Source organism: Cyanistes caeruleus, chromosome 17, assembly GCF_971803275.1.
Source record: "Cyanistes caeruleus chromosome 17, bCyaCae1.hap1.1, whole genome shotgun sequence".
Lineage (NCBI taxonomy): Eukaryota > Metazoa > Chordata > Aves > Passeriformes > Paridae > Cyanistes > Cyanistes caeruleus.
In genome coordinates, this window is record NC_141717.1 from 3,924,309 (window position 1) to 3,948,617 (window position 24,309).

The 24,309-nt window shown below is 41.0% G+C and overlaps 1 protein-coding gene and 1 long non-coding RNA gene across 18 annotated transcripts in view; one reads left to right on the plus strand and one right to left on the minus strand.

The window, feature by feature from the left end:
* RBFOX1 (RNA binding fox-1 homolog 1) overlaps positions 1-24,309 on the plus strand; it is a 1,112,502-nt gene that overhangs the window by 173,955 nt on the left and 914,238 nt on the right. The window contains exon 1 of one of the 17 annotated variants that reach the window (XM_086854504.1): positions 280-382. The exons of the other annotated variants lie outside the window; for them this stretch is intronic. The gene's annotated coding sequence lies outside the window, so the exon portion shown is untranslated. Of the gene's footprint in view, positions 1-279; positions 383-24,309 lie in introns of those variants that run through there. 17 annotated transcript variants of the gene reach the window in all.
* LOC147650020 (uncharacterized) lies at positions 6,603-9,552 on the minus strand. Its single transcript, XR_015277367.1, has 2 exons — positions 9,134-9,552; positions 6,603-9,023 (listed from the first exon to the last, which is right to left on the minus strand). It is a non-coding gene; the product is annotated as an uncharacterized LOC147650020 (long non-coding RNA).

Here is a 24,309-nt window from a genome sequence, read left to right on the forward strand (position 1 = left end):
GGGGAAATCTTGGATTTGTACTGGGAGAACTCGCTAGTGCTGCTGTGATTTTAGTGCCAGGTACATTGGTTGTCCAAGGACAGGAGGCAGAATGTGTGAAATTCCATGTATATATCTATATTTGTATATCTATATTTATCTCTGTCTCGATATGTGTGTGTGTGTATGGGTATGTGTGTAACATTTTCTTCCTGAACTGGAACAGATTGTATGTGTGTGGGTGGGGAGAAGGAAAAGCAGTTTTTGCAGGTACTCAGATGCTCAGAGCTGGACCAGACTATTCCTGGGCAGCCTGCTCCGAGTGGAGGAGCACAAAGCAGCTTGGACTGGGTGAGAGCCAGAGGTGCCCTCTGAGTGACATCATCCTGGGATTCTCTGAATTGTAAGTGAAAACAAATCTAAATACGAAATCAAGTGCAATTGTGTGGAAACTCTAAACTGTTTCAGTCTTCTCATCTTTCTGAAGCTGGAAGATGAATGAGGCAGACTGGGAAAATAGTGTGGGTGACCTGTCCAGGGAAATGAAATCTCCTCAGTTTCTGTTTTAGGAGGCTAATTTGAGAACAGCATCTCTCGGGTCTGGTGCTGACACTCTCAGTATGATGGAATTTCCAAGTTCTCTTTTTTTCTGCTCCTTTCAAGTTACAGAGTGAATAACTCATCTCAGCAGCCCAGCAGGATGTGCATCCCCTGAGATTCCCTTGCCTGACAGGTTACACATTTGTAGTGCAGGTAGTAGTTTTGATAGATGCACTGACTATTAATGTGTGACTCCACTCGGAGCAGCTCAGCTACTCACAGAGTTTCTCTGAGACAACTACAACTACATTTTATTAAACATTCCCTTTTCCCAGAAAAAGTTATGGAGAACACCTAATTTATAGCCAATTCTTAGCCAATTTATAGCCAATATATAGAATTTATAGCCAATTCTTCAATTATAGCCTAATTTATAACCAATTCTTAGCTCTCTCTCTATCTGTAATGTCTTGATTAAACACTGGTTTTAAAAGATGACCCAATGGCAAAGAGTTAATCTTTGTCTTTAAACTGCTAATTGTACATTCTCGAAGTAGAGCTGTGATTTTTCAGATGGACCATGCTTCTCCAAGTCCTGTTAGAGTGAGTCATTATGTTTCTAAAGGTTTTATTTAACAGTTTACCTTTTCCTTTGCGTGCCTCCTGACAGCACCCCTCTATAGATTTTATTCTGTCATTTGCTCATATGTGTCTGTAAAGATGCAAACACAGGAAAAAATTAATTTGTCAGTAATTCCTTATGTGAGGAGCAGTGTCTTGAAAACACCTGAAAAATCTTTCCTTCACTCTGTTGCTTCAGTTCTTCCTTCTGTTCGGATGTTCATTTACACACAAAGTACTTTAAAATGTTGTCTTTTCAACACGCTCACAGATGCCTGTGACTTGTTTAAACTTTTGCTATTTATCAGAGAAAACACTGCCACTCTTGTGAAAATAGAAACTTATACCACTTACACCACCTCGAAAGAACTAAAAATGTCAAGGGGGCCATAAAAGCAAAATAACACAGTTTGTTTTGGAAATTGTTCCGTGACAACTTCTGTAATCATTTTGACAAAAGTTCTGTAAACTGAAACCTTTGTACTTTTTCAATTGAACGAGCTCTGAAGGCACAATGCATCACTGGAAATACAAATTAAAGACTTTCTTTTTATTCTCAGCAAGAAGCTCTGCACTCTATGCCTCCAGAGTAAAGATGTTCTCTGAAACAAACAGAGAATTTTTGTGTGTGATATATTATAATGTGCGCTGCTTCCTTGACTCTTTATCCTTTGTGCTGCTCTGGAAGCAAAACAGATCCGACTTCTTTGCATACTAATAAACATTGCTGCTCGTAATTATTCACTGGTTACAGTAGTGCTCCTTTGAGATCAATCTTTGCTACGTTATTTACTTTGTTTCAGTTATTCGGAGCCTTTAGTTCAACTGTAAAACAAGGCTTTATTTTTGTTGTGATGTTTATTACCTCGGTATTTGTTCCATCTGTAAGGCAAGAATTGGAGCAGCTGTTTAGGACCTGATTCTCTGAAAACAAAAGTCACTTTGCAGTAGTTTTGATTTTAAAAAATTGTGCAGCTGGTAAAAAAAGAATTCACTTGGATGTTCTTTTCTATAGTTTTAACAGAAGTCAAAGATCAGCCTCTACACCACTCTGGATCAGAGTGCAGAAACTTCTCATGACTTGCCATAAGTGATCAGATAAATGATATTTATTTTATGTGATGGAAGATGTGTAATATTTATAATATTGGTTTTGATAAGCATCCCATGTTTTACTCTATCTGTGATCCTTTCCATGACATTTGCCAAGTTTTCATTTGCCAAAAACACAACTCATTACAAAAACCTCATTTCAGTGAATTTCTTTGAACATAAGGTGCCAGTTTATAGTCTGAAACAGATACAGAAATAAGAAGAAAAGAAAGCTAAACAAGTAGATAATTTGAAAAATAAACACCTGTAATAGAGAAAATTTTCAAGTTGTATTATCTTAATCAAATGACCAAAGCAGTTCATTGATTTGTTTAATGACATGTAATTAACTGGCAGTCAGGAATTCGGCATTCAGCCAGAACCAGCCATTGTGTAGATAAGCCACTACAGCTGACATTTGTGAAATGTTATTATGGAACTATAAATCTCTAAACCCTTCTGTAACTAATCCCTGAAAGTTTCTGTTTGGTGAAACATGAAATCCCTGAAAGTTTCTGTTTCCCCTGCACACTTGCCCTGTTTGGTGGTCACCCTGTGCTGGTTGTGGGGTCCAGCAGAGCACCCCACTCTAGGAGTCCTTGTGCTTAGCTGGGGTTTTCATACAGCTGGGGTCACTTCTGCAGATACCCAGTTAAATATCCCACACTTCATCTGTCCCCCTCCTCTCTCTCCCCCGAGTACAACCTGTCACGTTTCTTGGATATTGCTTTTCAAGCTTTGTTTTTTCCCTTTATCACTGTTTAATCCAGCAAAGGGCCTTTGGCTTTAGCCCATCAGTTCAGGGGGTTCCTTTCTCATTTTGGGACCCACACTCACTCCCCCTGGAGAGCAGGAGAGCAGCAGGAAGGTGGCTCAGGTTCAGCTCTGGGAGTGAGGAGAGTTTGGGTTCATTCCCCACCCCTTGGCTGCTGGGCTCATCTTTAATTTTGGCTTTGCACAAGGAGCTGACACCTGCAGGAGCCTGTTCTGGGTTAACTTCTAAGTTACCTGTTCTTCTTTTTATTGAAGATTACATTTCTTTTAATGAAGATAAATGCATGGGAGGCACTGACAGGGTGAGACCAGCATTCAGCTGAGGAGTCAGCTCTGCTCCATCCACATCTGTTTCATCTCCTTCTGGTGCTGTCCTTTCTGTGTGCTGTACTCCTGAATAAACCCTGAAATGCAAACAATTGCTGATCATGCTGCTGGCTCTGGTAACACAACTCTTAATGTTGCCCTAATTATGGACATTATAAAACTGTCAGGTTTGGAACATTCAGTCTCTCAAGGCAGCTCTCCAATTAATCTTTTCCTTTTTTATTAGAGATCTTGTTATGTGATTGTCTTTTGGGGAGGAATTAGAAGGTTTTATGTTACAGTGGTGGGGTTTTTTTTAAAAGCTTTCACTGATATTAGAGCAAGAAGACTTCAAAGTTACCCTTTTTAAAACTGTTTTTATTGCAGCATCTGAAAGAATGCTGTCTTTACTATTAATGCCCAGCTGCTGAGGGAAAAACTATAGAACAAGCCATGATGGAAGGGATCTTGAAAGATCATCTGGTCCAACTTTTTGTGGGGAAAAGAAGCCTTTTAGCACACTGTCCAGGCACATTTTGAAAAATTCCAGTGATGGGGATTCTGCCACATCCGTGGGGTGGTTCCTTGTTTCCACTGTGGAAAAAAAAATTCATATACACAGGTGAAATCTCTCCTGGTGCAAGCTGTACCTGCTGCTCCTTGTCTTCAAAACGTGGCTCCTTGTGCAGGCAGAGCCTCCATCCCCTCTGGAGCTGCCTGAACACTGCGAGGATGTCAGCCCTCGTGGCAAAGGGGCTGCTTCAGATCCACCCAAAATCAGCTTTTCCTCACCCTCCAGCCCAGAGAGTGTAAGCTAACATTTTGATTTGAATGAGGAATTCTGTTTGGTGGCACTCCTCTCCCTCCCCTGAGCAGGGCAAGTGCAGAGAGTGAAGGTCCAGCTCCTGAAAGTGGCTGGTGCAGCTGTTCCTTTTATTTTATATAAAATGCAAGGATCATGTTTAAATCTTGGCTCAGTTCAAAGTATTGATATGAACCAAGGTCTTTTATTTCTAAAATTGTGCACCTGGCTGAATTATTATTGTGTAATCTCTCCCCATCTTTCTAGAAGTAAATGCTTCATTTTTCTTCTAAATAATGAAATTGTTTACTGAAAAATAAGCTTGCAGATCATTGTGCTTTATTCAGGTAAGTGTCTAAGCCACTAAAATACAAAGTTAGCTTTATCTATCTAGATCTAATTCAGTGATTTTTAAAGTATTTTATATAAAATAATGGTTCTGATATGATCCAATTTTGCCAGGATCTGGTCTATCGGCATAAAGCCTGTGCCTCTGCTTGTTAAAGAGAGGTTCAAAACTGATCAATGGTTTTTTTCCACTCTGAAAGTCTTGATATTCTTAAAATTACCTCGCAGGAAAAAAATTTAAATCCTGTCACCCTCACAGAATGACAGTACTGGGGTTTTTCTCTGTCTATAAATCTGGAGATATAAAAGATGACAATGATAAAAATGTGATGTAGACTCAAGAATCTGTCTGCAGTATACTGTCCTTTTGTTCAGTACAGCCCTAATGCCTTCTTTCACCTTGTTTGGAGCTATTTCCTTTATAAATTATCATAAACCTGAGAAGGTGGGCAATTTTTTAGGCTTAACATAACCAGCCCTGCCTTATTTCAAAATCTAATACAATTATGAACACCCCGTAACTTTTGGATGATTAAATTGCAAATTGTGGGTGTCCACGAGGCAAGCAGATATATTCAATTTGTTCACCTTCATAACTCATCCTCACACACTCTGGATATTTTTCAGGATCATGCCAAGCTGTGCTTGTTCTGCCTGAGGTACATTCTACAGTATTTATGGTTTATCAGATGTACAGGAGATCTTCTTCAAGGAGATGCTCATACATCATTTGAACTTGGGTAGTTATTACATTGTTTTAATGGAAAAAATGTTATAAATGAATGAGTTTTATTCTCTCTGAGACACTTATATTTTTGAACATGACTTTCTCGATGATGTTATTTTTTCGTTCTATGGGAACATGAACTTCTTGTTTATTGCTCACTGATTTTATAAACACATCTCCTTTTCTCCTTGGAGAGCTATAAACAACAAAAGGTCAGTGAGCAGGAGCTAAGTAACCCAAGTGTAGTTTTACAGAACTTTTGTGTGGTAAATGTGACACCTGTTAAAAAGCTAAAATCAAAGCAATCAAGACAAACACTTTCCCTCCTATTTGCATTGTATTTGAATGAGGAATATAATCTAAAAAGAAATATTTAGAAGTGAGGTTTTGATTTACAGCTGTAAACTAAGGATATCTAGCTTAATCCAAATGGAAAATACCTGCAGTTGCTATGAATTTAGCCTGTGAGCTCATCAAATAAGAAGACTGAGTCTTGCACACAGAGCCAGGCTCCCCAGGAAGCAGGTGTTTTAGTGTTTGTTGATGGAGCTGAGAGCTATTTTCCTGTAGCTTGGTGCAGAGCTCTCCTGTCTGATATTGGAGCACCTGAGTGGCAGTGCTGCAGGAGCCAGGCTCACCTGGCTGCTCCAGGGGCTCCCCTTGGCCCATTTCCTTTCCAGCACCCTTCCATTTGTGATTGCCCTGTGCAAGGCAGCAACCCTTCCGTGCTCATCTTGTGAATACATTGAATTTTCCTGCATTTTGCATGTCTGGGAGTCCTGACACAGCTCAGCCCCCCCAGGCTCTGCAGAGATGGGGAGGATGTTCTCTGCCCACTCTGGGATCTCCTGATCCACTGGGATCTCCTCTCCCACAGCATTCCTGACTCTGGGAAGGGCCAGAGAAGGCTTGGGGGATTTCAGGCTTTAGGCAAGGGCAGTGACAGTGATGCCTTAGGATTTAGCATTTCTATTTTTCAGATCCTGTGCTGCTTTAGTGTTTAATTCTAAACTCCATGGCCTGCCAGCTGCAATTCTCCTGTTTTAGTCAGACAAAACAATTCCTTTCTAGGCCTGAAACTCAAGGACACCTGACTCAGGCCCTGAAAAGTATAATTAAAAGTGAGTTTGGGGAGGAAAACTGGGGGTAAATGACTTCATTACCTGAGGCTGTAATTGGAGGATTAACCCCTGATATATAAATGGAGCAAATTCATGATTGTATGGAAAAACTGGTGACCATTTTCCATCTTGGGTGCAGCCTCTGGGAGACTCCTGACTGCCCAAGGTGTTCCTATTGGGGGCCTTTAATAAATTCCCACTTTATTCTCTTAATCTTGTCTGGCCTCTGTTCCAGGCTGCCACTCCAAGGCATCACTAGAGACAGGTTTATTTCTGATACCATTTAGGAAACTGTTGTGTAGCACAACAAAAAGGCAAAAAAACCCCTAAATGCACATTAAATCACCTTTGTTAAGCTACAGTGTGCTACCCAAAGCTGCAGCTGTCCTCCCAGGGAGTGCTGCTTGAGTTAGGAATGGTGATAGCAGAGAGAACCAGGAATGTCCTCAGAGTGCTTGGACTGGCAGAAGTAGGAATGGAGAGATCCTGACATTATTTACACATGAATTGGAGCCACTGTGTCTCCACTTACTGGGACAGAAATAGGTCCAAGTAGTGCTGGTCTTGCTCCTTTCCTGTCACAGGTGGAAGAGGTGAGAACATTTTGGATGTCTTCTCCAGACAACTCAATATTTGCTCTTTTTTTGTTTATCTTTTCTACGATTGCACTGGATAATATTGCAAAGTCATATAAAATTAACATGAAGTTTGAAATAGGGTTTGTTAATTGCAGTATTTAACTGTTGTGGTTATTGTTTCCTAAGAGATTAATGAGGTGAATTATTGTCACATAATTAAACTACAGTATATCTAATCTCTTCCATACCCTTGTGGTTTACTGTTATTCAAGTATCACTTGAAGGTTAATTTCACTTAGCTGATATATATTTGACTTTGGAAATACAGTTTATACCAAAATATGCTTTTAAGTCTATTTGAAAGTCATTAGGCAACAGCTTTGCCAAAATTATCACTTTAAGCTTTACAAGTGGAGGAAAGGACATAAAAACCAGTTAAATCAGCAGAGTCACACACAGATACAAAGTCAAAACATCCCCTAAAATGTTTTTGACTGGAGCCTTTTCCTAGAAGGAAGGAATTCCTCAGTTCCTGGTCAGAGGCAGTGTCTGAGGCTCAGATCAGCTCACTGGCTGCTTCCTGGGGCACTTGGGCAGGAAATCCTTTTATCTTGCCACACAAAATTAGCAACATGCACTAATATCTTTATAAGAAAAGACAAAACTACAGAGTCATCAGAACATGCCTTTTCTCCCAGAGAAACAGATTAGTTTAGATATTTCCAATTTTTTAAATCCCCAAACCCAACCTTTCTCCTCCCTGAGCCACACTCAGCATCATTTTAATTCGCTATTCCTGACTGAGTCTCATGCTGGATCTATTTAAAAGATGGGTATTCTATGTATTATACTACAATAGGAAAGCTTCTATTTTGTTCTTGTATCAGTCATGGTTTTTTTACATCAATTTTTTGCTTTCTCTTCAGTAAGCCTAAGAAATTACCTACTCTATAACTCTGCAATTTCTCCTAAGTTATGGTGCCAAAGATTTGAATCTATTATTTTTTCTCATTTCTCTCTCATCTCATCCCTGTATAATGTGAAAAAAATTAGAATTATTTTCAAAAAATTACAGCTAAGTGTAGAATCAACCCCAAAATGAGACCTTTTAAGAAAAAAAAAAAAAAAAGAATTCAGTGGCATTAAATTTAATAGTTTTGATATTCATCCACGGTATAGAAGCCAGAGTAGTAAGTGGTTACAATTTTGAACCCAGAGATTGTCTCCCTTCTGAACAGAATTCACAAATCTTTGATATCTGAAAAATACAGCATTCTTGAGCACTTAATCTAAGATGCATTTTATTTTTAGAGATTTATCAGCCAATATTGAGACAATGAAATCACTCAATAACTTTCTTGGTTATGACCCTCTTAAAAGACATCTCATTTTGCATTTCTAGAATAATTTCCTCTTTCATATACTTTTTACTCTAAATACCCCACAATTTGTTTATTTTTTCTCTGTAATGAGTTAGAAGAGGATCCTTTGTGTCAGGCACAACACATTCCAGTTTTTCCCAGTTTTTCCCACGTGCACATTTCCTTTGTGGTCACTTTGCAGTGCTGTGGAATTCCTTGAGGTGCCTGCCCATGGGTGCTGTGGATAAGGCTATAAACTAAAATTATCCAAGCCACTCTGAAATTGTTTGCTCTTTCTCCCCTGCTTCTGTTGCCTCAGAAATTGTTTGCCACCGGCAAACGTGACAATTTTGAACACAACATGCCAAGGTCAGGACTCTAGGAAATAATCAGAATTGTAAGAGCCCAGGAGCTGCAGTTCCCCCTGTGCCTGCTCCTTGCTGCTGCTACGTGTCTTTGAATCTGCTGCCATTTGTTTTGTCAGTCCTTTGCAAACATGTTCACCTCCTTTCAAATCAGCCTGCTCTGTGCTGTGCCACCAAATGCTTTGCTGAGTTCCAGATAAATTGTCCATTGCACTGGGATTGTCTCCAGGTCAGTAACATATGAGAGGAATTCGAGTCGAGTTGTCTGCCGTGACCTCCTTTTTCTCTGTATTCAGCCTCCTGTCATGGTCTTCTAAGTCAGGCATTTCTAAATCTGGCTTAATAATTTTCTGTCTTCTGCATAGCTGAGTGCAGGATAAGAAGCTTGGGCTTTCTATGGTCTTGGAGCCTTTTAAAGTAAAAAGAATTATATTAACTGCTACTCTAGTTCTCAAATACTCCCTTCCTTCCTCCGTGAGTTCTCACAAATCCTGCCGAGGGCTTTCCTTTCCCCCTTACCATTTTTCTACTGATTTCTCTGTTGTAATTCAACTAGGCCTGGAGCTTTGGCAATGTTTAATAGTTATAATTGCCTAATTAAGGTATCAGCTCTAGTAGACCAGAAGCCTTCTTTCTCCTCTGTCTTTCCAGTTTTCAGGAGTATGTTCACCACTTCTGTCAGATTCTCCTCCTTTGAGTATTCATTATGAGCTGTCTATAAAGACATGAGTAATCTGCCTCTTTATTTTTAAAACTGCTTTGCTTGGAGATACTTCTCCTATTCCTGTCAGGCTGCAAGCAGGTGAACAAAAGAAACCCCACAGTTACACAGAAAAATTGGTATTACTGTGAAACAGTGGAAATTTGCCTTTTTCTTTGCTTTTTAGGAAAAATATAAACTGTGTAATAACGGCATGTGTGCATGACAGAGGAGACTTGGGGGCTGAGGGTAAGCTGTGGTGATAAGAAGGGGTAGAGATAATTAAAGTTAATTGGCAAAAAAATGAAGTCAAACCCTGCCAGGTGAGCGTGTTTTGCCTGTGCCAGTCACTGGTGGGTGATTGCTCTGTCTCTGCTCCAGCCTGGCAGTTTTCTCTCTCCAGTTTTTCCCACTCCTTGGCCAGCCCAGCCCCATCCTCGAGCTCAGTGTTGAACAGGGGGGGCTGAGAGCGTGGGGCCACTGCAGGGACCCTGCCAGGAGGGACTGGCTGACAGGGGAGCTCAGCTTTAGAGTTTCTGAGTGTGCTGGATGTATGGTCAGCCATCCAAAATGCTGGTATGGTTATTATATTTACACAATTCCTCCCGTTCTTCTCAATTCTTGGAGAGATATTTGAACTTGACTGCACAAAAATGATCCAAACCAGTATTTGAAAAGCTGTTTAAAGCTGAGCTGTCATAGCTCAGGAGGGGTTTTTTCTTTAGGGCTCTCTTACAGTGTCCTAGAGAATTAAAGCAGTTTACTTGCAGATCTTGGGAGGACTTCTTCAGTCTGTAATGAAGCACGTGGGGGTTGTGTATCCCAAAGGAAGTTCTTGCAGAATTCCCTGGAAGCACCAACAGCCAGTGGCAAAGGCAGGGGTGGGAACTGCCACGCTGCTCCCCTGTACATTTTGTTTTCTGTGTCTGTAAATCCTGTATTTGGCTCCAATTTATCTTCACATCTATTCCAGCAAATATCACATTTCCTTTCAGAGAAGATGCCTAGCATTCCATAGAGGATTTGTACTCTTTTCCTTCTTCTGTCCTTATAAAGATATTTAGATGTTTCCTCTGTAGGAGAAAAAAGTGTCATTGAGTCCTGTGTCATTTCACACATGAGGCTGGGTGTGTGACACTGTGCCACCTCCTCCATTACCCTGATGGAGATAAATGGTGACAAAATTGCCCTTACATCACTTAGCTCTGGTAATTGTCCAAATCTTACAGTAACAGTTTCTGGCATGTACAGTGGGTGAGTATGAGCCTGAGAGTTTCAAATTCAGTACAATTTTTGCAGCAGTGTTGTTTTCTAGCTCCTGGTGTTGAGGGAAATGCACTGTTTTGGAATCAGGGATGTGGAATGCATGGACACCAGCTCTAAACAATGCAAAGAGAATAAAGCTTGGTGGCACAAAACACAGTGGAATTTGAGGCTAACAAAATTTCCAGGTAGAAACCAGGATCTCATAAAATTAAAATGATGGAAGGGGAAGGTTCTCACTTCATCCCTTGTGTTCTGGACAGAAGTGAGCTGGACTGGAAATCTCTGGAGAAGCAATGTTGTCATCCTAGGAGGAGGAGTGGGGCCAAGAAAACACGGGGATAAACCTGATTATAGGAGGGAACTGCTGGCAAAGGCAGCGACACTGGGGAGCAGGGTGCAGTGGTAACTTGGGCATTACAGCACTGCTGGAGGCTTCAGGGACAATATCAATGTCTGCTTTTAATCAGGTGCCTCAGAGGGATAGAGGAGACTGCAGGAAATTCAGCTGTGTTTGCACAGGGACTGAGGTTTTATTGCCAGGCTGGAGGATAAAGTGGGAGCTCTGCAAGGGGAAGAGGCAGGGTAGGGGATGAGGTTTGTGGTCACTGAGGTACAAAGTGGGATGATTCCACTGATCTTGGATCAACTTGTGGTCACTAATTTCTGGTGGCTGGTGATGGATCACAGTACTGGAGGCACGATTTGCTGGTGCTGCTGGGACAGGACATCATTGTGGCTGTGCTCCCATTCATTCCCCTGGGCTCAGCCTGCAGTTCCATGAGCTGGACACTGATTACAGCAGGCAAAAAGCAGGAGCCAGGCTTTTAGCTCTCTCACACCTGCCTTATTCCCAGTGTTTTCCACAGGCTCTGTCGGTTCTGCACCAAACAGATCAGAGCTCTCCACATGGAAGGTCCTTGTGGCAAGAAGCACGGCCAAGCAGACAGAAAACCAGGGCAGAGTCGCTGGTCAGACACTGCCTCCTCACTGCCCTTTGAGGTTTCTCTAAACACAGCTACCAAGAAGTGTAAATGGATGCAGGATCTCTGTTTTTCAGTGCCACAGTGGTTAATTATAGTATTTGTAAATGTTTCACAGGAAAAATACTTATGCTGTAACTTGGGAAACACTTAAAATGATGGTCTTCAAAAATGTTTTCAACCAAAAATTACATTTTGAAGAGATGCATCTTGCCCATAGAACAAAAAATATTTTACTGGTCTCATCAGACACAGACATTTTCCCTTTTTTCAACGTTTATTGGGTAATCAGCGTTCCTGTTTGCTGTTTTATCTGCTTCTTAAGTTTTAACAAGTAATTCTGCTTATAATTGTGACACTTACTGATTTTGTAAAAAATTGGCACTTGCTGTGTGTAGAATAATAGCACAATTCAACATATACTGTAGGAAGAACTGATTTGCTGCTTATTTACCTGCAAATGGCTGAATTGATAAGTTACCCTATTGAAACACACAATTACTGGGGAGGTAGGTAAGTGGCAGTAGAGATTTTCACTTGTGTAACAAGAAGAAAATCCCAAATACATGTGATTTTCTTTCTTATGGATGCAGAAAAGTAATAAAAATTAATGTGACAAAAAAATATATATATATAAAAAAAAGTGGTTGTCTTACTGGATTTTAACATTGATGTCCATTGGTTGTGATAAAGTTGGGGAAAGATTTCCGAGCAAATACAAATAAGCCATTTTTCATCTCCAGTGAAATTTTCCCCTTGCAAGAAAGGAATTGAATCTGTGGCAGTTCCTGCTCTCAGCAGCAGCTGGATGCAGCTGTGGGATTCTGTGAGCACACAGTGCACCAAGCATCCTTCTTCCCAAAACAAGGGGAGATCCCAGATTCCTGGTCTGACACTGGAGAAAGGACAGCAGATCCTCACTGCTGTGGCTGTGGGAGCAGAAAGGACAGCAGATCCTCACTGCTGTGGCTCTGGGATGGAAAGGACAGCAGATCCTCACTGCTGTGGCTCTGGGATAAGAAAGGACAGCAGATCCTCACTGCTGTGGCTCTGGGATAAGAAAGGACAGCAGATCCTCACTGCTGTGGCTCTGGGGAATGAAAGGACAGCAGATCCTCACTGCTGTGGCTCTGGGATAAGAAAGGACAGCAGATCCTCACTGCTGTGGCTCTGGGACTGAAAGGACAGCAGATCCTCACTGCTGTGGCTCTGGGACTGAAAGGACAGCAGATCCTCACTGCTGTGGCTCTGGGGATGGAAAGGACAGCAGATCCTCAGCCCCAGAGAATCCCAGACTGCAAAATGATCAATTCCCTACAAAAGCTGGAGGCAGAGCCAAGGGGGGAAAGGGGGAATCCTTTCACTTCCTCTTGCTCTTTGGAAAAGGAGCAAAGCAAGGCTGTTCCCTGCTGGTTTTCTGTGAGGCAATTTGAGAGTCCAGGGCTGTGTCCAACAGCTGGAGCAGGAATTTTATTCTGCTTTAGGGGCTTGTAGGGGGTGAGCTGGGATCCTTCCTCATCCCAGGGGAATTGGTGAGCTGGGATCCTGTCTCACCCCAGAGGAATTGGTGAGCTGGGATCCTGTCTCACACCAGGGGAATTGGTGAGCTGGGATCCTTCCTCACCCCAGGGGAATTGGTGAGCTGGGATCCTGTCTCACCCCAGAGGAATTGGTGAGCTGGGATCCTGTCTCACCCCAGGGGAATTGGTGAGCTGGGATCCTGTCTCATGCCAGGGGAATTGGTGAGCTGGGATCCTGTCTCATCCCAGGGGAATTGGTGAGCTGGGATCCTGTCTCACACCAGGGGAATTGGTGAGCTGGGATCCTGTCATAACACCAGGGGAATTGGTGAGCTGGGATCCTGTCTCACCCCAGGGGAATTGGTGAGCTGGGATCCTGTCTCACCCCAGGGGAATTGGTGAGCTGGGATCCTGTCTCATCCCAGAGGAACTGGTGAGCTGGGATCCTGTCTCATCCCAGGGGAATTGGTGAGCTGGGATCCTGTCATAACACCAGGGGAATTGGTGAGCTGGGATCCTGTCTCACCCCAGGGGAATTGGTGAGCTGGGATCCTGTCTCACCCCAGGGGAATTGGTGAGCTGGGATCCTGTCTCATGCCAGGGGAATTGGTGAGCTGGGATCCTTCCTCACCCCAGGGGAATTGGTGAGCTGGGATCCTGTCTCATCCCAGGGGAATTGGTGAGCTGGGATCCTTCCTCACCCCAGAGGAACTGGTGAGCTGGGATCCTGTCTCATCCCAGGGGAATTGGTGAGCTGGGATCCTGTCTCACACCAGGGGAATTGGTGAGCTGGGATCCTGTCTCATCCCACAGAAAGCTGTCTGGTGCCAATGCCTGGCTCTGGTGCTGCAGTTTCCCTGGTGGAATTTGCAGCCCCAGCCTCTTGGCATTGCCAAGGAGAGCTCAGGACATGGGAGATGAGGGCAGAGCTTTGCCAGCAAGTGTTAAAGTGAACAATAAAACCACAGCAGCTTTAGTTGTTGCATATTTACTGTTTATCTGCCTGAGACCCAGGCAAATTAACAGCAGCCATCTCATTTTTGTTTCTTACAGATTATTCTCCTGTGACTTTTAATTAAAACTTCCCTTAGGCACAGGAGAACCATCGGTGATCTTTTTTTTGTTGTTGTTGTTTGTTTTTCTGGACTCTCTCAGCTTTAATTACCTTTTAGGATTTGAAATAAGCCTTATGTTTGCACCAGATCATGTTTACTACAGAAGGAAGTGGCAAGGGGATCGGCAGGGATATTTACTATAAAATCAAAATTTCACATAAAATATAAAATATAGTCAAGTAAACATTCCCCTCCCCCTCCTACAAACCCTATGGCCAGGTTTAATAGTCTTTCATGTATTTTAGACTGAATAACTTGTGTTGAATTTCCCATTCCTGCACTATTCAATTTTTACTGGGAATATGATTACATTGAAATGAGACTCCATAGGAGAAATAAGATATTGGATGGGCAGTAGACCAAGGCAAATTTCTGAGCAGTTTGCATAAATGTTTTTCCAACCATAATAGCAGCTTCAGAACTTATGCAGAAGAGCTAACCTGTCAGAATGCAATTTCTATTCACTGCTGCTCCAAACACCTTGTTTGCCAGAGAATCATCCCGTTTGTTTTGTGTTTACCTGCAAATAAATTTGATATATAAAGAGCTCAGATGGGTATAATGCCATTCCAGCTGGAGAGAGGGGAGGTTTTTAGCCACTAATAGGTGTGTAAATATGGGGCACAATGTATTCATACACTGCTGAGGCCAGTGCCAGAGAAAGTGGGAGCAGGGGGAGTTAATGGGATGAGCTCCCTGGGACACAGCAGGGAACAGGCAGCATGGGCTGGAGTGTGAGCACAAGATGAATAAAATAGTCCTAATAATTTCCTGCTGTTGACTGGAGAACTGCTGGCAGGCCTGGTAAAAGCAGTTGAATTGCAGCAGGCCTTAGGATAGGGATAAATGTGTGATGCTGAGAAGATGAAATGTGTCTGGGAAGCATCTTTGGACTGAGGAGAGCCCCCTTATGCTTTCCACGGTAATGGCTTTGGCAGAGAGACTCTCTGCAGGTGGGCAGGGACAGCTCAAGTTGTATTTTATTAATTTTATTCATTTTAGGGACAGCTGAAGGTGTGTTTTATTCAGGGTTTTGGGGTGTGTACATCCAGGCACTAGAATTATTTGTATGTGTACACATATATTTCCAAAGGGCACAATCCCATCCCAGCTCATCAGTACGAGCTGTGCAGCTCAAGAGGCACTTTCTCATTTTGCTTTTTTGTATAGAAGTGAAGAAATCTCTGAGGGGAATAATGTCTTCCATTGCCTTATGGAATTGATGATGCTTTGGTTAATCAGATGATAATATTACTGTTGGCTTCAGCCTAACGATTTTTTTAATATCATTGACTGGCTGCTTCATGTGCTTGTCAGACAAACAGGAAATAGGGTTAGAAAAAAATCAGCTTTTCTTTCATTTACTAATTTCTGAGCTGTTATATTTGCCCCAAATCCCTAAATAACAGGCTCAAGTTTTGCTTTTCAGGTATTTTAGCCATTGAGGAATTGCATGGGCAAATCACACTTCTGGACTCGAAAACTGACTCGATTTGAAATGATCTTTTCCTGCTTCTATATAATGGGCATTGTGCACACAGATTGGTTTTTCACAGATGAATATTCTGTGCATTTAATTTATATTCTGTATATGGCTGTGTGCAGCAGAGCTATTTAGCATAAGAGAAAAAAAAATGAAGAGGAAAAATGGAAGAAATACCTTTTAAAACTACTGGTATAAAGTTAAATGGTGTGCTCCTGTTTACCCTTGCTAACAATATAACAAGCCAAGGACATTCATCATGAAGAAAGGCCATAATTAATTAGGTGAAATATGATGCAATGCACAATTAACATGTGTTACAGCATGTCAGTAGCCTCATGCCAATAAAACAGTAATGTCAGCTAAAGGATTTGACATTTATGTGGACAATTAAATATTGACAGTTAAATTAGGGGTTTTTTTTTAAATAGTTTTCTGAAATAAACTCTTTGGCTTAAAAACCTGTAGCAGATCTCATTAGGAAAAGCCATCACCTACAGGCAGCCTGTTCCATAAGAATTCAGTGGGAGTCAGGCAGTAAAACACCTTATGAAACAAGCTGGAGTTAACTTACTGCAATTTCTCATTGCAGAAATTGTAGAAAAAATGATCTCTCATATGTAGAATTTTTTTTTGGTGTCAGTTTCTTCCTTTGTATTTAATCATCTCCTCGAGTTCTTACAAATGAAGAACCTCTCCACCTGAATAAATGGCATCACCTCAGTCCTGCTCAGTGTTTCTCCCCATCCCTTTTGCTTCTTTTCTAATGTGTGCACATCCCACTGCACCTTTCTGTGAGGGAACCTGGCCATGGTGGTTTTTGGGTTCCATGAGACACAACAAACTGTGATCCAAACCCTGTTTTACTCCTGCCAGACAAACAGGAGGCGTAAAGATCATAAATTCGGTGATAGCCTGCAGGAAAGCTCGAAGAGCCGGGCTACATTTTCTCTCTTCTTAATTATGGTTGCTTAAAGGAAAAAACATCACATGGAAATCACATTTCTGTCAGAAAATCTTGGACTTGTTATTTCTACAAATAAGTTTAAGATTAATGAAACTGAGAGCAGCGAGCTTGCACTTATTAGGGCTTCAAATAACCCTAAGGCTGATGAAAATAAAAGGAGCTGGTCAGTTCAAAAAGGCTTTTCCCCCCCTATATTTTCTCCATTTTCGTTAGACTGCACTACCAGGGTGCTTTCTGAAGCATTTTTCTATATTAAAGGAGAAACTCACAGGAAAGGCTTTTAAGAATATCCACAGGTGAACAGATGGAGACCCTTCTGTCTTTCTGTGCCACCGTTTCAAGGGAATTTGAGGACAGAATTTTCTAACCACCCATTATTTGATGCACCAAGATAAATCACAGGCACATTCCCCTGAAGGTTCTGATGGGAGCTCCAGCCTACCTTGAAATTCTCCACTGGAATAATTTGTAGGAATCGGGGTCAGGGAATTGATTTGCTCGAAAGCAGTTTATTTCAATTTGAATATTTTGAAATGGTGCTGGGCACCTCTGGTAGCGTGCCTGAAGCAAGATGATCCTGTTACCATGGTTTCAGGCTGAGATTTGGGTTACTATGGTGTCAGCCTTTCCTTCTTGCTATGCAGGAAAGTAGAGTGTGACCTGGGCAAGGTCATGGAGACTTAAATCCTCCAAGAATCTAAGCTGGAGCAGCAGAATTCGTCACTGCAGAGAAGGGCTGTTGGTGCCTGAAGAGAGACTCGAGCCCTTTCTGTGCTTTCTTGGAAAGTGCTGGGCTCCAGCCCAGGGAATTCAGCATTCCCCAGGGGCCTGGAGTTTATTGCAAATCTGTTTTGTCCAGCTGGGATTAACATCCAGGGCTCAAAGGCATGTTCCTCTCTCCAAAAGCTGTGGTGGTTGCATCCTCTCCCCTGCAGATGGACAGCAAAACCAAAATTCCAAATGGTCTGTGGGCTGAGGACACAAACAGTCCCTGGAGTCAGAGCTGTCACCATGAACATGATATTGCTGCCTTTCTGTTTTCCTTTGTCATTTTGTTTGTTCCCAGTGCTAAATGCATGTTTTTATTTTTTTAATACACTTTTTTTCCCCCTAAAAGTGAAGGAATCTGACCTTCCATTTCACTGCAATAAATTAAATTAATTCCCTGTATCTTCATAAATTAATTCCCTGTGATTTGTTCTAGTTGTGGTAAGCAGTTTATAAAGCTTGGGTTTTTCTGCTTGATTTTTTTATCTTCATGTCTAGATAGATTGACCCTCAGTGATAAGATTTGAACCAGGCAGTTTAAAGGGCTGGCACACTGTAGTTTGGAGCCCAAAGTGGGAACAGGCACCACAGTTGCAGGGGTTGGACCATGGCAAGCCAAAAAAATCCCTCAGAGCTTTTTTCTTAGAGAAAGCAGCAGCATGCAAGGGAAACCAGGCTGGATCACAGCACACAGGTCTGGGATTGAGCACTGTTCAGCACCAAGGAAAAACCCCAAACTTGATGCACAACTCTTCTCCAGCCCCAGAGAACCCTGCAGCAAACATTTAGACAGTGACAGGGGCTCTTCATTATTTAATTAATGGACTAGTTACTGTTGGGTTCTTTTTTATTGCCAAGTATGTTTGGGTTCGGGTTTTCTTCCTTTAAGTAGGGTTTTTAATTTTGCATCCTGGGATTCAAGTATGTAAATTCCACTCGAGTCTTCTTCCAGCTTCTTAAATCCTGCTGCAGTGTTTGCCTTTTGAGGTTTGATTTTGGCTTTCTCTCTGTAATCTGGAGATAGAGTTACATCAGAGGGCTGCTACAAGGATGATATCACAGCATTCTGATGCCATGGTAATAGATGCAGACTCAGTCTCATATCTCTTGATTGCACCCGGAGAAGTGCCAATTTATCTATTTCATCACTGTGAAGCAGCTCTTCCCTCCTGAGTGTACAGTTCTTCTGAGTGTTATTCCCAAGTAATAACATTATCTCTCCAGCTTATACCTGGAGGGGAATTATGTGAAGTAGCAGTGTAGTATAATTATTTCAGTGAAAATCTGCAGCCCTGACCAAAACAAACAGAAAAGCAGCTCGGTTCTAGCTCCACACACACACAAACAGGTACAATAATCAGGGGCACAGCAGTGATTTTCATTATTCTACATCAGTCTGACTGGAAGTGATCTGAATGGCACTTTGGAATGCATTAAGGACGCTGCTCCTGAAGGAAATTTTGTTACTTGGAATGAAACAAATGTTTAATATTTCTGGTTTCTCTCACCTGTTCTCCCCAGGTTTGTCTGGGCTGCTGGGCCACATCTCTTCTTTAGCTGGGTGTTATCATTTGGAAGTATGGAAAGGAAACCAAAGGATCCAGGGAAGTGTAGAACTGGAAATCAATTGCTCCTTAATGCTTTGTTTCTTACCAACACAGTGGACTGGGACAGGATCCTGCCACAGGATCCTGTGTCAAGGTGTCAAGAAGAGGACATTTATAAAACAATTCTTTGCTTTCAGAATCTTGATCATCATTCCACTTTACTCTTTGCTTTCCTGTGTGCTAACCCTCTGTTTCTTCTGCATTTTTGATTTTATATTTGTATTTTTGATGCCCTGAAAATCCTGAAAAGAGGTAGCAGGGGCGAGCAGAGCCCTGACTGATGCCTGTGCTGGTTTGTTCTGCTGGCACCTATTGGGTGCAGTCAAACCCTGGAGTTATTTTAGGGAGTTATTTTAGTTATTTTAGCCCAGATCTGGGCTGCTTACAGAAATTATTTCATCTGGGCAGTGTTTGGGGGCTTTTCTAAAGGCTCAGCTCACAGCAGGGTTTGGGTATAAAGATGGGGCTAGTGTTGAGAAGCAGCTGTGTGGATAAGAATTTTGGTTTTTCTGAAAAAAGTAAGATTATTTCCTGAAAATCAGAGGAATTTATTGCATTGTTAAATGCAAATCTTCCTTGTTTTATTTGTTATCTTGCTTAAATTTAGGTGTTGCCAGATATTTGCTCACTAGGGAGCAGAAAATCAATGACAGAGGTAAATGTGGAATGATTCCTGATTGCCAGACTAGAAGATGATTGTTGTTTCAGTCTTCTCATGATCATTGTTATCTAAAAAGTAACCAGGAATGGAAAAGGCACATATATAAAATAACAATTTTAGTCCCTTTTTTTGCTCTCCAGTAAAATTTGAAGAGTTGCTATTCTTTTCTTAACCTAGTAGATTTTAATAACAAGCTAGCAAGTTTAAAAACCAGAAAATGCTGCTTGAGTGAAGAATTATCTGAATTTCATTTTGCAGGAGCACTCAGCAAGCTGCCAACAGCCCAGCCCTGGCTGTAGAGATGGTGCCTTGGTATTCAAGTGGAGAACTTTGCACTAATTTAAATCATTAAGATGAACTGGCACACAACAAATCTAATTCCCAGGGGGGCTCTAAATGTGCCAGCAGTTTATACAAGTCGACCTCAGACTCTCTCATGTGTAAGCAAGTCGAGGGGCACCATCTGCAGCTGCCCTTTGGAGCTCTTAGGGGTCAGGGAGGGCTTAGCATTGAATTCCAACCAGTTATTTATGGGAGAAAAAGAGAGACTTTAAACAGCCACACTTTTAAGTGAATTACTCCATGCTCTGTGAGCTCTGTGATAGTTAAACATGCAAACAGCCTCTTGCAATCTTGCTCATTTTTAGACATACATGTGATTAAACTGCTGTAGCATCTGAATTGTTTTGCAAACTTCAGTGTTTCCAAGGTGAGGTCTGTCCAAGTGTGTACACTGAATCTTTTTTTCATGAACTGAAGTACTGTGGCTGCATATTTTACTTACTTTATAGTTTCTGCATTGAAGGTAGGCTTTTTAAAATGTCTTGACACTAAACAATTTCACATAGCAGGACTGAGGTGGCTGTCATTGAAATCACTCATGTTATACACCAAATTATGATGGTTTTTGCTAGTATAAAGTGAAAACTTTCTGTAATTATTCACTTTTTGATGTTTGGGTTTTTCTAAGATGGAAACCCAACAAAATGAGGCACAAAACTTTACAGATATTTCTGAGGCATTTTGAGGGGGTGAAGTGATACTGCTAGAACTGATTAGAAACCATGGGGCTGTAATGAATTTCACATTTCACTCTGAGAAGTGTGGCTCCTAACCTTTTGAAAATACAGGTGAGGTTACCTTCTTCATGCAAAGTATCTATCTATATCTATCTATATCTATATCTATATCTATATCTATATCTATATCATCTATATCATCTATATCTATATCTATATCTATATCTATATCTATATCTATATCTAATCTATATCTATATCTATATCTATATCTATATCTATATCTATATCTATATCTATATCTATATCTATATAATCTATATCTATATATCTATCTAAATCATCTATATCTATATCTATATCTATATCTATCTATATCATCTATATCTATATCTATATCTATATCTATATCTATATCTATATATCTATCAAAATTATCTATATCTATATCTATAGCTATATTTATATCTATACCTATATCTAATCTATATCTAATCTATATCTATATCTATATCTATATCTATATCATCTATCTATATAATCTATATCTATATCTATATCTATCTATACCTAATCTATATCTATCTATGTCTATGTCTATGTCTATGTCTATGTCTATGTCTATGTCTATATCATCTATATCTATATCTATCTATATCTATCTATATCTATATCATCTATATCTATATCTATATCTATATCTATATCTATATCTATCTATATCTATATCTATATCTATATCTATATCTATATCTATCTATCTATATCACCTATATCATCTATATCTATACATATCTATCTATCTATCTATCTATCTATCTATCTATCTATCTATCTATATATCTATATATCTATAATCTACATATCTATATAGATATATAGATATATAGATATATAATATATAGATACATATATATATATAGGTATATAGGTATATAGGTATAGATATGCCCTTCTGATACAGGCACCCCTTAGGGCCACAGGTGAACATAACCTTGCTTTTCCTACATGTTCCAGAGGTGTGGATCCTTTACATGTTTCTCCTTGAATATCCACTCAGGCTGTTCTTACAGTAAAGGTTAATTGCAGGAAAAGCTGTTCTCCTGATGTTAGCACAGGTCTGTGTTAGTCCCATCTGTAGAGTGCCAGAAAACACTGGAATGCTGTTACAGTCTAGCTGTGTCGTGTTGTAGAGCTAAAAAATCCCTTCCTTGCCTAAAGAGAATACAGAAATTGACCTTTTAAAATCAGTGTTGGGAAAAAAACCTAAACACAAATCATTGCACTTTTGTAGTGATGTGGTTTTTAGTACCTCAGACTGAATTCACCAAAAAGATTTTTAAAGAATAAAATGGGAATAATATTACTCATCTGTGAATAACTTCATAAAGTATTTCTTAGCTGTAATTAAATCACCAATTGGGCTAAAGTCGTTGATTTAGCATCTCAGATGATCCTGGCTGGTTGGAGCACTGTGATAATGGCACTGTGTTATGAAGAGCTGCCATTCCTCACAGGTGTGCTGTAAGGTTTGATCATTACTTAAAAGAGAGAATAAAAACAACATGGGAAAGCTGTCTGTTGGAAACCCTTTGAGCTTAGCTGCTTTCAAACCCAGACTGCTATCTGAAAAGTTAGTAAAAGAAATAATTTAGAGTCTCTTGCCCATAAGAAAAGATTATCTGAGTTGTGGTAATGAACTAAGCCAGATTTCATGTCAGTACAGGCAGGCTGACAGGGGTGCTGGTGGCCTGGATCCCAAACAGGATCCAAACCAGACCAAGGATTTTTAATCCTGTCCCAGATTAGAAGGGGCTTTGCTGGAAGGGAAAGCCATGCCTTGTGTGGTGTTGCAGCCCCTGTGACTGTGCTCCCTCTCACCACGGTGTGATTTCTTTGTCCTCTGTCTCTTCTCAGAGTCCACAGATTGCTTTTTGACAGCTGCAGCCCTCCCTGCTCTCAAGACTTTCCATTTGGCAGATTATCTCCACAGGAATATTTCCCATTTTTCCTCATGTGTTTGCATGTCTGTGATACCTTGACATCCATTCCTGGAGCCTCCTTACGGAATCAGCACCCGCCTTGTTGTGCTCAGGTGCTTTTGGAACCTGCCAGGGCTTGGAGACATGGCAGTGTTGGTATTCCTTTTTAACAATGAGCCACTTACTCATTTTCTTCTATGCTATTTTTATTTTAGCCTTGCCTCTTACAGCTTGTCAGAAGTGTCTCTATTCATGCATTTCTTCTGTTAGTGGATCTGGTACAACTAAATCACCCATCACCAGGCTGATGGGTATATCATGGCCACAGTAGCACAAGATATTTAGTTTTCCTCCTGCTTGCAGCAGCCCCACATTGTGACTGCTGCTGTGTGTGGCACAAAGTGCCTGAGTGGTATTATTAAGAATTTAGGAGATAATGATGTGCATAACAATTTTTTTCTCAGTTCTTTTCTGAGCAAATGTGCAGAACCAAGAGCTCTGGGCTCAAAATGCTTCACTGGTATTTGTGAGCCTTGTAGTAAAGGGTTGTAATCTCTCTCAGTGTCTTTCTTGGCTGTTTGGTGTCTCTGACTTGTGACCGAGGGACCATCCCAGTTTGGGACAGAACTGCCAACTGCTTTCATTGTGGCCACGTGCTTTGGTCACGTGCCCTCCTAAAATTTTGATTCTGAAAGTGCCACTTAGGAATTTCTATTTCTGCTGGTTAGGAATTTATATTTCAGACGCTGCTGAAAGCAGCAGTCCAAGAGGATCTATGTATAGCTGTCATCACACTCTCTCTTCAAATGGAAAATTGTGATACTGTGACATTTTAAGGAAACAATAACAAAAATCACAAATCAGTGGAAGCACTATTTAGTTCAGTGTAATAGATGAATAACACTGTGGATAATTTTACCACTCCTATATTTAGGGAAACAAGGCCCTGTAGTATGTTGGTAACAGCAGAACTTGCTCAATGTGAAGCACCAGCTGGTGTTCTATAAATGCAGATCTTAGGGCACACATCTGAAGAACTCTCGAGCTCTGAGAGTACCAGAGAAATCACAGCCACCAAATGGGTCATTCCATGGAAATCACAGTAAATCACAGTCTGCTGAGAGAGACAAACTGGGAGTCAGAGCACCAGGGTGAGCTCAGTGCTTTACCTGGAAATGTTTCCCCCAATGAAAACTGGATTTTTGGGGGCTTGGCAGCTGAGCCCTTCCCAGGCCTGTCCTGATTTGTCCCTCCCCAGGGCTGGCCTGGTGTGTCCAGCCAGAAGATGTGACAGCTCCGAGCTTTGCTTTCTGCTCTCTCTGCTTTGACAAAAGAAATGGTTAAACCTGGGGCAATAGAAATGCAGTCACATGGAATGAAGGGATCTAGACAAAACTAATAAATGCTTATCTGTGTCAGTCCCAGAGGTTCCTGGAAGTTTAGCAGTCACTGTCAGTTATAAATTTAACTTTCTGAAAACTGTGGGGAGTTTTCCTTAACTTTAATGCATTATAAATGTCCCTTAGTTTGTAGAAGCAGTGATTTGGGGAAATTGGCCCAGCTAAATTGACATTTACCTGTTCATATAGAAAGGATTCTTTGTTTCCTGGGGATTCTTGCCAAGATT